Source organism: Sminthopsis crassicaudata, chromosome 4 (genome assembly GCF_048593235.1).
Source record: "Sminthopsis crassicaudata isolate SCR6 chromosome 4, ASM4859323v1, whole genome shotgun sequence".
Lineage (NCBI taxonomy): Eukaryota > Metazoa > Chordata > Mammalia > Dasyuromorphia > Dasyuridae > Sminthopsis > Sminthopsis crassicaudata.
In genome coordinates, this window is record NC_133620.1 from 188,851,478 (window position 1) to 188,868,010 (window position 16,533).

The window sequence follows — 16,533 nt, forward strand, 5'->3', positions numbered from 1 at the left end:
GAGAAGTTAGGGATAGACTACAATGGAGTGGGGAGGAGTGGGTTTTGGTAGGGGTTGAGTGACGTGTTTGCACTGTATACTAAACAATTCCTTTACAGCATGTTTGCAGATCTTTGGTTTTCTACGTGTCTAGTTTCACTTGGTATGTTACTTTTTTTTTTTTTTCCCTTGAAATTACCGGGGTTTTTTTTTTGTTTGTTTGTTTTTTTGTTTTTTTGAGGGGAGGGGGAGCGAAGCCAAGACCAAAGGACTGGAGAAAATATGCGGTCCTAAAAAGGCTCTAACAAAACACTGATTTAACAACCTAATCCTTCCTGAAGTCACAATTCGATTCCCCTTTGCATTGTTTGACCACTTTTTTTTTTTTTTTTTTTTTTTTTTTTTAAGATAATCAAGCAATGGAGTGATTCCTGCCCTACAGGGTTCTTTCTATATTGCAAGTGTACTATGGAAAGTTAGCTAGAGACCATTAAAAGCGCATTCCGTTGCCTGCAATAGATGTGTGTGAATTTTTTATTTAATTTTATTTTTAAGCAGAATTCCCCCTCCTCCCCCAAGAGACAGCGTTACAAATGATATGCTACTAATGTTGTTTTCAGAGAAACTTTGGTTGGAGATCAGCAGTAGTGACTACGGGCTGAAAGAGGTAGGAGCCTTACAGATGGGGAAAGGAGATCAGCAATAGAAAAGTCTCCCTGGAATCATTTAAATCTGTCAGCGAGTAAATTAAATAACACACCGACACCGTTTCGCGGAAGAAACGAGGTGGAGATAAAGGGGATGCACAGAGGCCAACTGAATTAGAAACGTGAGCTAATCTCTCTGATTAGGCATTTTGGAGGGGTTAGGAGAAGACAAATCCTTCCTAGAGGGGTCGCTTCCCCACAGTGTCGGCAGTGATCGCCCCCTACAATTCCCGCTGAGCACCGCAGGGGATCTGAGGACAGATTCAGGCAGTCATTGCAGCAGCCGGGGAGCGCTCAGCGTTCTCTGCTACCACAGTCCGGCACTCCGATGATGCCCTCCACTTGCAGTTTTGCTTCTACCTTCTTCCCCCCCCCCCCCACACACAAAATGAAGTGACTTCAACTCCTCAGTGATCTGGTCCCCTCGGACTTTTAGCTTTTCGGGGCCGTTGACTGCTAGGATTCACGCACCTCCTCACCCCGCCCGGTAATCTCCATGCCCCCAAAGAATCCTGCTTTGCCCTCAGATCTCCCCACTGGTAGCTCACCGGCTGCTCCCTGGAGCTTGGCGGGCAGCGCCCAGGGTAGAGGACGCGATGTAGCTCCGCAGCCTCAGGTCCTCTGTGGCGGCTGCCGCCTCCTCCTGGTAAATTCTCCTCCTCCTTCTCCTCCTCCCAGGGCCCTGCCCTCCCCCTGCAGCAAGCTGCTCTTTCGGTGTCTCGGTGTGCCTGTGTCTCTCTACTGGAGACACCTGCGCTTCCCAGCCCTTCTCCTGCTGCTTCTCCTCCGCCCTTTTTTGCTATTACCGAGTCGCTGTCTTTGGGGACCAAGGAGTCGTAGCAGCAGGAGAAGAGGGAAGAGGAGGGTTGGGGGCGGGGTGGGTGGGGAAAGACTTAGGAAGGGGTGTGGACAGCAGCCACTCTGCAGCTGGCCGCCTGGGACCCCGCTTCCCTCGTGTGCCCCTCCGAGTGATGGAGAGGAAGAGACTCGCTTAGACACGCACGCAGCTGGGCGCCTCTCCGGGAGGCGATGGTGGCGGCGGCCGCAGCTGCTCTGCTTACAAGAGGGAGCGGGCGGCGCCTGATTCAGCTCGGCTCTGGCTGTGCCACGGGGAGTGCCCCGTAAGCCTAGAGCTGGCTGAGTGGCTCTCGGGCGCCGGCTACAAGCGAGAAGAAAACCACCCAGAAGCTGCTTTGGCTGTTGCTCTTTTTTTGAGAGGGTGGAGGCGAGATCTGGGAGGGCGCTCCTTCAGCTGTCACTGCGGAACAGGGTCTTATCCCCTCCTAGCGCAGGGTCTGGGGACAGCGCAGGGTACATATGCGGAGATGAGAATGCGCACCTTCTCTGGCGCACAGTCACAAGGCATTGGGAGAACTGGAATTGGGACTCAGGAGCCAGCTTTTGCCGTGTTCTAGCCGCGGTAACGCGCCCAGCTGCACCTGGCCTCTGCCTCTCTGGGAAGTGCAGGAAACGCATCCTAAACTCCACTACTTTCCTCCTCCCGCTCCTCCCACCTTCACTCCTCCCTCCTTTCCGCCTCCCTCCCTCCCCAATATTTCTCTGCCTGCGTGTCTCTCCCTGCTCATACATACACACATCACCACTCGGTCACTCACTGACTCACTCTCTCAGTCTCGCGCTCTGATGAACTGAATTCCCAATCTCAGAAACAAGGCACCAACTTAGGAGCCTGGCCACAAAAGCCACATATTTGCCCTCCACCCAGACGGCCACAGCATTAGTGAGTCCTTCGCCCGCCTGCCTGTCCGCCTGCCCGCCTTCACCTCGGATTTCCTTCAGCGGCAGTGGCTCAGGATGCCCGGTAAGTGAGTCAGGCTGAGACCACTAAGTCTCTGCCAAGCAGTAGCTAGCTAGGCTGGGTCGGCTAGTTACACCATTCACCATCCCTTTGAAATTGGGGAAAGGTACAGCAAGGAGGGAATAGTGACCAAGAAAAATCCCGAGAGATGAAGGGGTCTTGCAGACTTTAATTCCGCGGCCCCTTTCTGGGGGCTGGTTTCCGGGGGCGCTGCCCAGGAGAGGACTTTTAGGCAGGTTTCTCTGTGGCTCGAGTAACACAAGTGCAAGAGAGAAGGGCGTTACGCTGTGTACAGAAGGTACTGTTTGCTAGGTTTGGGGTTGTTTGAGGAAAGGTTTGCTTGGAGACTGATGTAAAAGCGTGATACCCCAATCACAGTTGGAACCTTTGTGGGTTGTTTGCTCAATATTATTGCAGAGGAGTTTCGACTTCGGTTCTTTAGGGAAGAAGTGAATTCTCAGCTTTGAGATAGAGGACAGGCAGAGGGCAGAAAAAAGAGGCAAATATCTTCACCCTCACACACATATCCACGCAACCACTGTCCATAACCCCCAATCTCCCCTAGAGACTGGATTGATGGCTGAAGAAATACCATTGCATTTTATTATTCCTGTCCTCATGAAGGCTTTGGGAAGAGTTGATTGAAAAGAGCACTAGGGCTCTGGCTCCTGTGACCTGAGGGAACAGCCTTGCTTAAGGTTTGTAGTGGAAGATGTAGAAAAGGGAACACCGAGTCTTGGATGTGTATGCATTTACCTGAGGATTCCCACTGAAACTTCCCAGTTTGGCGGGCAAGTGCTTCTTCATCAACTCAGGAGCCATCTGACCCTAGTTGTCCCTACACTCTGGCAGCTCGCTCTCTGCAAGTCAGCCAGACATCTGCTGTTCAATGGAGGATGCTCCACTACCCTCGAGAGCCTTTACTCTCTCCTTTTAAACATAATAATAATAATAATAACAATGCCAGTTTCTCAGTAGAAAATATTGATCCCTTAAGGGTAGCTTTAATATTTGCAAAGTGCTTTAAATCAAATTACATCAAGAATACATTTAATTGCGCTGTAACTCCTCTCTGATTTATGTGAACTCTACTGAGTAAATATCAGAAGGGACAAGTTGGGGGCAGGGACTAAGGCTACAGTAGGATAGGTCTCTTTTTGTGAAGGTTGTCCTTTATAAACTACTCTACTTGATTTGTTGGCAGTAATCTAAAGCTAGTGATTGCTGTTGATTCTAAAATGGCTTTGCTCAGCAGTTTTAGTATTTTTCAGGGCTTATGGGGAACAACTGAGAAATGTTATCCAAGTTACAAATTAGTTCAAACATGATTCCTTTTGAAAAGAATAGAAGATGAAAAAATTAGAAGACATTTACTGATACTGGGTAACAAAAGTTTTTGGCTTTGTTTTGTTTTGTTTTGTTTTTTTCCCCTTGTATTAAAAAAAAAAAGGTCTATTGGATATCAACTGTCTCTTTGCCAAATTTCATTTTAGTTATCCAAATATTTCTTCCCTGTGACTCATTAAAGAAGACAAAGTCCCAAATATATACTCTTCCTTTCCTCAATTGTTTCTAAGATGCCCCATGTTTCAATTAATTATGGATTACCAGAGTAATCATCTGGTGCTTTTCCATTAAGAAGTTATAAGTTGGTTATTCAAGGTACTAGAAGATATTGTCAAGAAATCTGAGTTGTTGGTTGAACTTTAAGACAAGTTAGTTTGGAGAGCCTTAAAAGAGATCGAAAACTCTACTGGTATCTTTGAAGTTACATGTGGACAAATTTACAGGACTCTTTTTCAATATGTATACAAATGAAACATAATGTTGCTTATTAATAATTTAAAGGAATCTTTTCAAATAGACTACTAAGCAGATTTCATGGAAAATTGTGAGGGTTATAGTAAATGGAGGTTCACAGCTTGAGCTCAGATTACAGTTTTTTTCTAGGTCAAGTATGACCTCAGTATTTAAATTTAATGTCTTCAACTAGAATGATCTGTTTATAGTGTTTTTAATATGTGTGAATGAGAGTCATAGTTGCTAATAACACTACTTAGTTACTTTTGAATGAACCATCTTATTATTGCTCCCTGAATTTTTATTCATTCAATGATTTTTTAAAGTATCTACTATATAGAAAGCACTATTCAGGGTGCTGTGAGAGAAACATTAAAAGTTTTAAAAGATGGAAGTTTTAAAAAAAATCTCTAGCCCTTTTCTCACTGAAAAATGCCTGAAAATGGATTATTAACATTATAATAGATACACTACTTTGGGGAAAAAATCCTCAAACATTCCCCTGACTATTAAACACAGTAACTGTCCTTTACTAAGTGATTAAATGTTGAATGAATGAATACAAATCATTCCTGACAGATCCTGTTCAATTTTGTTTTCAATATTAAATACATGTTATCATTCTAAACTTATACTATATGTGATTCAGTTTCAGAAAATTAATTATATTTCTTTGAAATTCATGTTTGTGCTCATTTTTTATTCAAATAAATCAAAATTAAATTATCATGTATTAAATTCTTATTTAACATTAAAATATTTAATACTAAACATTTACATACAAACAGCTTAAGCTGGTACCCATAAACCCTATTCTGAACTGCCACTGATCCAAATGTGTCAATTGTTCTCATTTATGAATAAATTTGTGTTCTAGTTGCATTGAAAAATGAAGCTCTAAAGTTGAAAAAATTACTCCTTGTCTTTTCTCATCTCTCGGCAATTTCAGAATGTGCATGTTTCCGTAAGATTTTAAAGGTTATGCAATTATATGCTAATGAGTAATCTGATTTAATGGGTATTGTTTAGTATTTGTTAGAGGAGGAAGTACTTACAGAAAACTAATTGAAGAGTCTTTGGAATCTTTCTTTACATCTTGCCTGTCAGGATTGGCTCTATTCTAAGAATATCATTCATGAATAAAATTACTCCTCAGGGTAACATGAAAGTAAGAAGCACCTGCAGAATAGTTTCTTCCTTATTAGTATATATTAGGAACTTGGGGGAGAGGAAGGTATGGTGATGGTTTGTAACAATTATTTTTCAATTACTCCTTATATACTATAAATAACAATCCTAGTATTGGAACCTAGAACTGAAGTTATAATACAGTTATAGATATACCACTGATTTGTTTTTCATCTTTTATAATTGGGTTTCTTCACAAAATTTTATTCTAGAAACTTCTAAAATTAAGTGATCACAATTTCATTAGGATTAGTATGATTTAGTATGAATGGGGTTTTCTTTAAACTTTTATTATTATTGTTTGTACCTGCTGTTATTAATTTTAAGGAAATGTAAGTACTTTCAGAAGAGAGAACTTATAAATTAAAAGTTGTAAGAAAAGTATTCATTACAAATCAACCCTTTCCTAACTCATGGCCTGCCTTGTTAAAAGGGGAAAGAGAAGGTTTAAAAGTTTGTTTTAATTATATGCTAATTTGTGACAAACTGAGAAACTCTGATATTGTAGTTTCCAGATTATAAAGCCACTACAGATAGCCAAAGTTCAATCACTCTTTAACAGGAATCTAGTACACAAATCTTTGTGGACAAATTTTGCTGACTCTTGTTCTCATCCTTGTTAGGATCAATCTTTGTTTCTATGGATTATGATGATACCTTAACCTTTAGGGCAGAAGCTCAATAAAAACAAGTTATTAAAAACCACATTTGGAAATCACTGATCTAAGGACAAAGATTTTAGAGTAGATAAAACTCATCAAAAACATTGTATTGTCAATTGTGGGCTCCATGGTAAATAAAATTGTCTGGATTTCTACATAATGCACAAGCAGAAGTTCAACAAAACAAAAGAAGATTGCAAATCCAATTTGCTGTTCAATTGAAGGGTTATTTTAGCAATGTTATTGTTGTTTAACATTTGATAACGTGTTAATTTTCCATTATTTATAAAAGGGCTCTAAACAAAGGAAAGACTGAATCATGGAATGGCAATGCTAGAAGGGAATTTAGAGATAACCTAGTTCAGAGACGGCAAACATGGACTTATGTGCTACTGCCACATCTGTAGTACCAAGAACCAGATCAAAATGTAATTGGGAAATATTGAACAAAATAAATTGAGTATAACAGAACATAGATAATGTTAAAATGTAGTTTTCTAAGTCAATCTGCATCCTGCAAGGATCTTTACATATTTTTTGGTTTTATCCCTCCCTTGTGTGTGCAGTGTTTAGAGATGACATACCTCTGGTGTGAGGGCATTTTTCAGGATTATTTATCCACCTTTAATGTCTACCTGGCACTCAATTCTCACCTGCAGTTCCAAACCACGGATGTGCTGCATCCACCACACCTAGGTAAAATCATCTTAGCAGATAGGCTAAAGCAGGTTGACATAGCCAACGGGCCTTAAAAACTACTGGTGAATCATGGGGATGTCTATTCTGGCAGAATAAGGCAACAAGTACAATTTGTTCCAGCAGCCATAAAGGTGGCTAAAGTAGGCAGCTTAATCAGACATCAAAGAAGATAAGGTCACCCACTGAACCCCAGTCTGTCACCAATTGTCCTAAGTTTTGTCTTGGCCAGTGACTCTGGAATAGAGAGGGAAAAATGATGACTTTTTCAACTCTACCTCACTTAAATCCATATGTGATGTTCTTGGTCTTCTTTAAATATGCAGGACAAACAATAATCCCTCCCCACTTCATTTCTATTTAAATTTAACGGCATCGAATTTTAGTATGATTCTCTCATTTCATTAAGAAAGAAGCTGAAGCTAAGATCAAAGGATTTTTGCCTGTGACAAGTTAGTGAGAAAATAAAAGCAAACTGATTTGAAAACCTTTTCTTGAGTACCCACTATATGTTAGATATTTGTGCTGAGGCAATAAAGGAAAAAAAATCATAGCACATGTTCTCTTGGAGCTTACTTTATACTGGAAGGGTGTGGTGAAGAAGACATTAAGCACACAGATAAGATATGCAAAGTTTAAATCAAGTATCCTTCCTGCCTCCCTTCCCCCTCTCTCCCCCCTCTCTCCCTCCTTCCTTTCCTTTCCTTTCCTTTCCTTTTTCCTTTCCTTTCCTTTCCTTTCCTTTCCTTTCCTTTCCTTTCCTTTCCTTTCCTTTCCTTTCCTTTCCTTTCCTTTCCTTTCCTTTCCTTTCCTTTCCTTTCCTTTCCTTTCCTTTCCTTTCCTTTCCTTTCCTTTCCTTTCCTTTCCTTTCCTTTCCTTTCCTTTCCTTTCCTTTCCTTTCCTTTCCTTTCCCTTTCCTTTCCTTTCCTTCCTTTCTTTCCTTCCTTCCTTCCTTTCTTCCTTTCCTTCCTTCCTTCCTTCCTTCCTTTCCTTCCTTTCTTTCCTTCCTTTCTTTCTCTTTCTTTCTTTCCTTTCTTTCTTCCTTTCCTCCCTTTCTTCCTTTTTTTCCTTCCTTCCTTCCTTCCTTTCCTTCCTTCCTTTCCTTCCTTCCTTTCCTTCCTTTCCTCCTTTCCTTCCTTCCTTTCTTCCTTCCTTCCTTCCTTCCTTTCCTTCCTTTCTTTCTTGCTCTTTCTTTCCTCTTTCCTTTCCTTTCTCTCCTTCCTTCCTTCCTTTCTTCTCTTCTCCCTTCCATCCTTTCCTTTCCTTTCCTTTCCCTTTCCTTTCCTTTCCTTTCCTTTCCTTTCCTTTCCTTTCCTTTCCTTTCCTTTCCTTTCCTTTCCTTTCCTTTCCTTTCCTTTCCTTTCCTTTCCTTTCCTTTCCTTTCCTTTCCTTTCCTTTCCTTTCCTTTCCTTTCCTTTCCTTTCCTTTCCTTTCCTTTCCTTTCCTTCCCTTTCCCTTTCCCTTTCCTTTCCTTTCCTTTCCCTTTCCCTTCCTTTCCCTTTCCCTTTCCCTTCCTTTCCTTTCCTTCCTCTTTCCCTTCCCCTTTCCCTTCCTCTTTCCAATATTATAGTAACAGCAATCAAAGCTTTCTTACAACATGATTGTGGCACTAGTTACAATTCTAAAAAAAAGCTCTTACCTTTTGTTGTGAACATTTGACTACCTTTAACAGTAAATATTTGGGCTGTACATGAGTTTGGGAACTCAAAAAGTATGGGGGAGATGAGGAAGGAGTATGCTAACTTTTAATTTCCAAAGAACTGAGGTGGCTGATCTTTTAGCCTATAATGAGGTTTTTATAGACGACTCATAATGAAGAAATGACATTAGTAACTAAGAATGAATAGAAGGCAGTAATCCTATAACAATGTAATCTTTAATGTACTATACTATAGATAATTTCCTAAGGTTCAACTTCAAGTTTTAACTTTAAGGACTGGTCCCATTTAGTAATTGTTTAATAGTCTAGAATCTTAAATAGTTAAGTGATATAGGATATTTTACATTCCCAATAATATCCTCATAATGCATAATTTTCACTGGGTCATAACATATAATAATAATTCATCTATAATAAAAGTACTTGCTGAGAAAATTTGCTGTGTCACAAATTAAGATAGAACATTTACCCTCACCTTATGTTGTTGGTATCGCTAAACATTTCCAATCAAGGTGAGAAAAGCTCAAATTGCTATGTAATGGTACAGGCTTTCAGATTTGGCTTATATTCAAATGAGCACATTCCTTTAAATTGTGGTCATATCATTATGTAGTTAAACTCTACAAGGATAACATTTTATGAGTTAGAGGGCCTAGACATAGATGAGAGGTGGGGAATGAAGAGAGACTGAATAAAATGATGAAAAATTTTAAATTTAGAAGTTAGTAGCAAGAAGACTGCTCCTAATTATGGTTTTTGGTTTTTTTTTTTTTTTTTAAATCATATGAAGAAATAATTAACATTAAGTAACTGAATCTTTTAAATACTAATGAGAAAAAAACAACTGTGCTGTCATAAATATTAACAATACTGCTATATGAGTACAGTTTGCAGAATCTATTTGGGTGGCTGTTAGAATGTCACTGTAATGCTTTTTATTGTAATTCTAAATGACTCCAACTAACTAATTCAAGTTAATTAGAAGTTTCCAATAATTCTGGATGTGGATCTACCAAACAAAAAAGTTTAAAAAATGTGCCATGAATCTTTAATCAGGACTGTTAGTTCTACAATTATAAAATTAATTTATTGGAAATTATTACAACTAGGAGGAAAAAAAATGTTTTTTAAATTTCTTCCAGATTAGAACTTAGTAAAACAAGAAACTGGTGTTATATCTAAATTCTTACACTAAACATTAGAGTGTATTAGTTATTCTGGATATTTAAAAACAAATCTATAAAAAACCTGAACCATACTCTCATCTAATAACTGATTATATTCTCAAATAAAATCTCATTGTAGTCATTTTGGGGTTCTCAGATGAATTCTCAGTGAATTTCAAGTGCTTATGGTATCAGACAAGCTAGAAAGATTGAATATAGGCCCAGTGATGGGTCATACATCTGTTATGTGAGAACTAGCATATATATGTTTGGAGAGACTAGATGCAAAGTTCTGAATGTTTTGGCCATAGCAACTCTTGAAGACCATCTGCTAAGTTAAAAAGGAGTTCCAGTCTACATCAATAGAGGGAGTACTGGCACTGATGAAATGGCATCCATAAAAAGTAGCATGTTATATTGAAAAGAGATCAGATATTTACTAGCTCTATGATCCTGGAAAAGTCACTTATCCTCTCAAATTTCTTTACCATATAAAGGGGGGCTGTTTATAAGAGTAGTGTTATTTTAAGGATTAAGTGCTATTTTTGCAAGCTTTACAATGAACTATTATGATTAATATGTTAATTGAAAGTTCTCAGATGGAATTTGAAGAAAGAAGGATCTGAAAATAAGCAAAAAAGTTAATATTTGAATCTTACATTTAAATTTAAATGAGTTTTGGACAAGTATTCTGGCTATATTTTTCTAACATTTTAATTTTCTCATATAAAATAGAAGAAAGTTGTCTAGTTTAAATGTCTTACTCTGCTTCTAGTAGAAAATCAAACTCACTGGAATTAAACAATGGCAATTTAAGTCAGAAATTCAAGTTTCCTGTAGAATTCATTTTTCTAAAGTCCCCCCCAAATGAATAAACATATAAAACAATAGGTAGCCAAGCTATTTTCATCACTTTTGAAAAAATTGCTCTTGTGTTTTTATACATGATTTTTTCAACTTCAAAGAGTTGACCTTTGTACTGTGATATTCCCTTGTATGCTACCTGTGGCAATAATCTCTTGTCATGAGAAAAATGCTTCTTAGCAGAAAAGTGAAACTATAATTTGTTTTGACAGTTTATTTAAAGGTTAAATATTGATTAAATTGAATTAATAAAGTTGAAGAAAGACAAGAGATTACTTTTAAATGAGTTGCTGATCCCTTTTAAAGGGAAGGACATGATAACGTTTAATCGATTTCATATATGAATTATTAGTTTACTCTGATCAGTCATTTTGATTTTAATATAATTTTCTCATTTAATGAAATTTTATCCAGTGTTCTGAGATGCCAAATTGTCCTATTTTCTCAGAGCTGAAATATGTTCAATAGGACAATAGGTCAAAGAAAATTGTTATTCCCAAGAATGCTTTAGATCACAAATCTTAACTTTCATCTAGTTTAATCAATTCATTTTCAAGATGAGGAAACTGAGACTTAAGTGACTTATACAAGAGCACACAGATAATAATTTTCAGTGCTTAGAATTTAAACCTACTCAGGATCTCTAACTTTTATGACTTCAGAGCCTGTGCTTTTTGAACTACTGAAGCCAGTTTCTATTTCAGGGAAACAGAAACATTGAATGCAAAAGAATGAAATATTTCCATAGATCCTTGAAAATACTCATGCCCATCTTTTGTTTGTTTGTTTTTTTCATAGACTTTATCCAACTAGAATCCCTTTGCTGGCATTTTCTTCTTCCCCTACATCTTGGTTAGGCTAAGATTTCTTAGGCAAAAAGGAGTTGCGAGTGGGGAAAGTTTAAGTAACTGGGAAACTGAAGAAACTAGAGGTTAGATGTTCAATCTCTCTTATATTTCAGGAGAGAGGTGATAAGAGTCTGGAAAAGGGTTTTGGTTATTTGAATGGTGAGAATAACAGGGGTAGAGGAAGAACTATTATGGAGAAAAAATTGGTAAGGCTTGGTAATTGGTTGGATAGATGGAATGTGTGACAGTGAGAAGTCAAGATTACTCCAAGATTACAAAGGATGACTGGTCCCTTAAGAGAAATTAGAGGAGGATTTGAGGTAGGGGAAAAGGGAGAGGGCTCAGATAAAGCTAATAGTATTTTTTTTTTGGACATGTTAATTTTGAGCCTTTAGGACATTCAGATAGAAATGTCAAATAAGTAGATTTTGAAGTAGGATTGGAGCTCTGGAGCTTGAGAGGTCATAGAGCTTGATATACAGACCTGAATCAAAATGATAATTAAACTCATGGGACTTAATAAGATCATATAGAGAGATTATATAAAACAAAAAGAAGAGGACCAAGGACAAAGCCCTGAGGAACAATCATGTTTAGGGAGTGGGATTGGGTTGACGCTCCAGCAAAGAAAGACTAAGGGAAGGACTAAGGAAAAAACTCAGAGAAGAAAGTCTCCAAAAGAAGAGGGTAGTCAGTAGTACCAAATCTTTCAATCAGGTCATTGAATGCTTTCTCTACATTTTTCCCCACCACCCAACCATTTTTGAGTTATTTTTAATCACTCCCCTCATCCCTTCTCCTTGTTTGATCTTCTTTCTTTAATTCTCTTTCTCCTCTCCTTTTCTCCTTTTTCTATAGGCCTATTACTAAGCATAGATTGAGCAACTTGAGTCAGGCCAAGATATGCATGTAGATTAAGTGACATGCCCAGAATCACACAGTTTCTGAGACTATATTTAAACTCAGGAAGATGGGTTTTCCTGACTATGAACCCAACATTATCTACTATGCACTTGAAGAACAAGAATGTAGCTTTCATTTATACATCAAGAACAATTCCCCAGGAAAATGAGCCAGAGAAAAATATTAATTTAGTTTATCATTTAACAACCCAATTAATTTGATTCATTCTAATTATTCATATTAAAAACTGAGATTGTTGTAAAAAATTGTTATCTCGAACTTCAATGAACTATAAAAGGGAAAAAACAGTACGTAATTTATACCAAAATCCTCACATTGGAAAAGCCTAGATGTCTCTAGAAATTAAAGTACTCATGAACCACTAGAATTAATACTTTAGCAATTGGAGATAGATTTTTTTCTATGTAGAGGAAAGATATGTTTTAATGTAGGAATATTCACCTAATTTAAAAAATATATTTATTTTGATTCATGACCTTTAAACAAAGATAAATTATTATAAATAAGATAACTTTATCAAAGTATTCATGAAATTGACACTTAAATAACACTATTTTGTTTTTAATGCTATATTAAATCTTGGCTTTAAAAAATTCCAAACTCAGTGTATGATAGATTTTATTAAATATTATTGGCTGCTTATCCTTTTAATTGGGATACCTGTCTCTTTCAGTTGGCTGGGGAGGAGAAGGAACTAATTTAACATCATAATGTATTATTCATTGTTTCTTTTTCAAAGTACTTTAGAGGAATTAACTAACATTCCATGTTAAAGTATACATTTCTATATCCATTTCATAAATAATAAACTAAAAATTAAGCCAGGAATAGTCAAAGCCAGAGTCAATTCTTGCTCCTTTCAGTCCCACTCTGAATTGAATTTCTTATATTGCACAAAAAATTGACTATATCATGTATTTTTTAGATTTCAGACAAGCCCTTGAAAGTGAGTTTACATTTTATATCTGGTTCCACATGAGTCTCAGTAGCTTTACCTTCTTTTCGCTAACATTAGTACCATTATAGTTTCCTAATTTCCTATTTTTAAATTAAAATATGTCTGTTGGTCCTTATTTTCTTTCTAATTCATCCCTAATCCATTGCTACTCTGGCTTATATGTGACTTCTTGATTTTTCACTTTATATAATCTGTTTAATGAGGAGCTTCTTGTCTCTTGTAGCTGATATTTATTGAGATGCTTAAGCACTTGAAAATTCCACAAATATCATCATATTTAATAGAGCATGGAATGTATGTACATTGACATGCTTTGGAAATAGTCACTATTCTTTTCATTATGATGAAAAGAGAGAAGAATGTTAATTTTGTTCATTCCTCCCCCTACAATACCTTTATTTACCTTCACAGAGAACAAGGAGAAAAAAAGAATGCATAAGCTAATAATGTTCTTTTCTCCCTATTTATTTACAAGGCAAGATTAAGAAACACATTCTCTAATTTTAAAATTATTGTGCATTTGAAAAATGCTTTTCAGTCATGAGCTAGCAAATCATTAATTCTACTTAGGCAGTAGTATTCAGAAGAATAACTGCCAAATTTGTTGGGTCCTCTAACAAGATAATTAATTATCAGGTAATAGGAGGACCATTGGAGTGTCTGATGTAAAACAGATGGTGGGGGAAGAAAGATGAGGCAGTTAGAATGTTCTGAGGGGTGTGATAAGTCTTTTTAGCCAGTGCAATGAAAAACCACTGGTATGTCCAATCTCCCATGCTTTCCATAGGTGGTCACTGCCTGTTAGTGTTTCACTCGATCTTAAGTGTGCTGGGTTCCACCTCACTAAGCCTATCTTCCTGCTCCTGCTCTTCTTCCTCTTCCTCTTCATTCTCCTACTGAGGCACCTTTTCCTTCTCTTTCATCTCAAATGTTAACTGAAATAAATGAAAGGAAGTGGATAAAAGTCTCCTCTCATTAGACACTAAAAGTAATATCTGCATCTGGGGCTGGAAAAGTTGCCTTTCCCCTGAAGAAAATTCAACTAGTTGTATTTTTATTTTTGACATTGCTTACAACAGATGCATATACCATTCTTACAAGCATTGGCTTTCGTTTCAGATAGAGCTAAATGTAACGAACTGTTACAAGAAAAAATGAATAATTTCATTTGTAAATTTAAGAAATTTAAATTGAGATCCAAAAATCACTCCACTAGGAAGAAAACTTTGCTGAATCATTAACAAAAGAGTCAAAAAACAATGTTCTCTTTAGTCATCTTTTCTTCCTTTCAAAAGGAATCAATATTTGATCTCTCTCTCTCTCTCTCTCTCTCTCTCTCTCTCTCTCTCTCTCTCTCTCTCTCTCTCTCTCTCTCTCTCTCTCTCTCTCTCTCTCTCTCTCTCTCTCTCTCTCTCTCTCTCTCTCTCTCTCTCTCTCTCTCTCTCTCTCTCTCTCTCTCTCACTAATCTCCTACATCCTACATATATGAATCCAACATTGTGGTTTAAAGAAAATTTTTAAGGAAGCAGAGTCCAGGTTTTGTAAAAAGAAAAGTATCTAAATTTTAAAAAGATAAGATACTCATTTGCTTTGCACACTTAGTGAGCTATAGCTTTCAATGAGAAATCAGAAAAACTAAATGAGCATCACGCCTATTCTAAGAAAAGGCAGACTGGCTCAATTTGGATGTGGTGACTGTACCACTGAATAGTGAACTTTCTTGTTTATCTCAAATCTGGCAAGTATTTGCTCTAAAGAAGTAAGCAGTCACCTTTTCTATCCCACCCTCTCGGTATCAGGCCCATCTTTTCTCATTTAAAGTAGTGTTCCCTAAAATAGATTACACTGACAAGTAGTAATTACTGACAGCTGCATCTAATTAGCAAAGAAGATTCCTGCTCATGACAATAAAGTATTATTACATGTTTAGCATTAACACTGGCAGTAAGAGAGGTGACTTTGATAACAGAAAATCACAAGTGTAAAACTTACATTTCCACAAATCCACTGGAATAGGAATTGAACTTGTTTTGTGTGAAACATCTATGGTTTTCCAAAAAGGAAAAAGGGGTCACTACCAGAATGTTTTTCAGGAAAGCACTAATTCAGGAAACTAAAAATGTTGTAGTTCAATTAAAAAAAACTGATTTAATATTAGGGGGTGTGTGCACATGTGTGTACATATGTATGTGCCCATGCAAGCATTTACGTGTATGTATCCAAAAGAGTGCTACAAAAGATCTGCATTTGACAAAACAGGTTATCAATCTAGCATCTCATTGTTAAATAAAAATGTAATTTTAAGTTACATTAAGTATTCTAACACTGCTTTCTCCTTCCTTACTTTTTTTTTTTTTATTACATTCTACAATGCTTTCTTGTCTAATAGACATCAAAGTCCATCTCTGAAGAATAACATTTCCTTTTCTATTTTTAAAATCATTTTATAGTAAGCATGAACCAAAGCCTCTACTAGAGTTCTTAAAAAGCTCTATCTCCACTTTTGGCAAGTCTTGGACTGATAGTTCTAGTTATTGGCTCCATTACAAATATATTAATTTCATTTGGCTAACTGCAGTGTTGGCCTATTATTTTTCAATTCAAGAAGTTGCTGCTGTGTGTATGTTTTTTCTTACTCTCATAAAAATATACTCTTTTATCCACTAGATAGTAGCTATGTTTTTATTTTCAAGTTGTTGTAATATTTTATTTATTTATATCCTATGTTAAACTGATTCCTTTTGCCTTCTATGCTTGATAAATTTGGTTCAACTAGACAAAGATTTATAGAGTATATATTGCATGGGCACTATTGAAGAGTCCAATAGGCAAAAGGTTGAAGCAGACTCCTTTGTGTCCCAATCTCCCTCCCCCTTCTATTCCTGTGTTCTCCTAAACTATTAGACAATCCCAAGCAAAGTAGGAAATCCTCAAAGACAAAAATATATTACTGTGAGATCAGCCACTAAATTTCTTTCTCACACTCCATTCAAACCAGTCCACAATCTAAGTACTCACTGTGCCTACTTCTGGCAACTTTTGACATGAATAATATATAGTTACATAACATTTATGTAACATATTAAGGTTTACAAAACACTTTACAAATATTGTATCATCCGATCCTTACAGCAACCCTGAAGGATAAGTGCTATTATTTATTATCCCCATTTTACAAATGAAGAAACTGAGGCAGAAAGGTTAAGTGACTTGCCCAGGGTCATGGAGCTAGTAAGTATATGGGACCAGATCTGAACTCATC

At 37.1% G+C, this 16,533-nt stretch overlaps 1 protein-coding gene across 1 annotated transcript in view; it reads left to right on the top strand.

Annotated features, from left to right (window-relative positions):
* The first annotated feature begins 1,588 nt into the window (after window positions 1–1,588).
* The window catches only part of HS3ST5 (heparan sulfate-glucosamine 3-sulfotransferase 5), a 301,119-nt gene continuing 286,174 nt past the window's right edge, over window positions 1,589–16,533 (top strand). The window contains exon 1 of the mRNA XM_074310054.1: window positions 1,589–2,508. The gene's annotated coding sequence lies outside the window, so the exon portion shown is untranslated. The remainder of the gene's footprint in view (window positions 2,509–16,533) is intronic.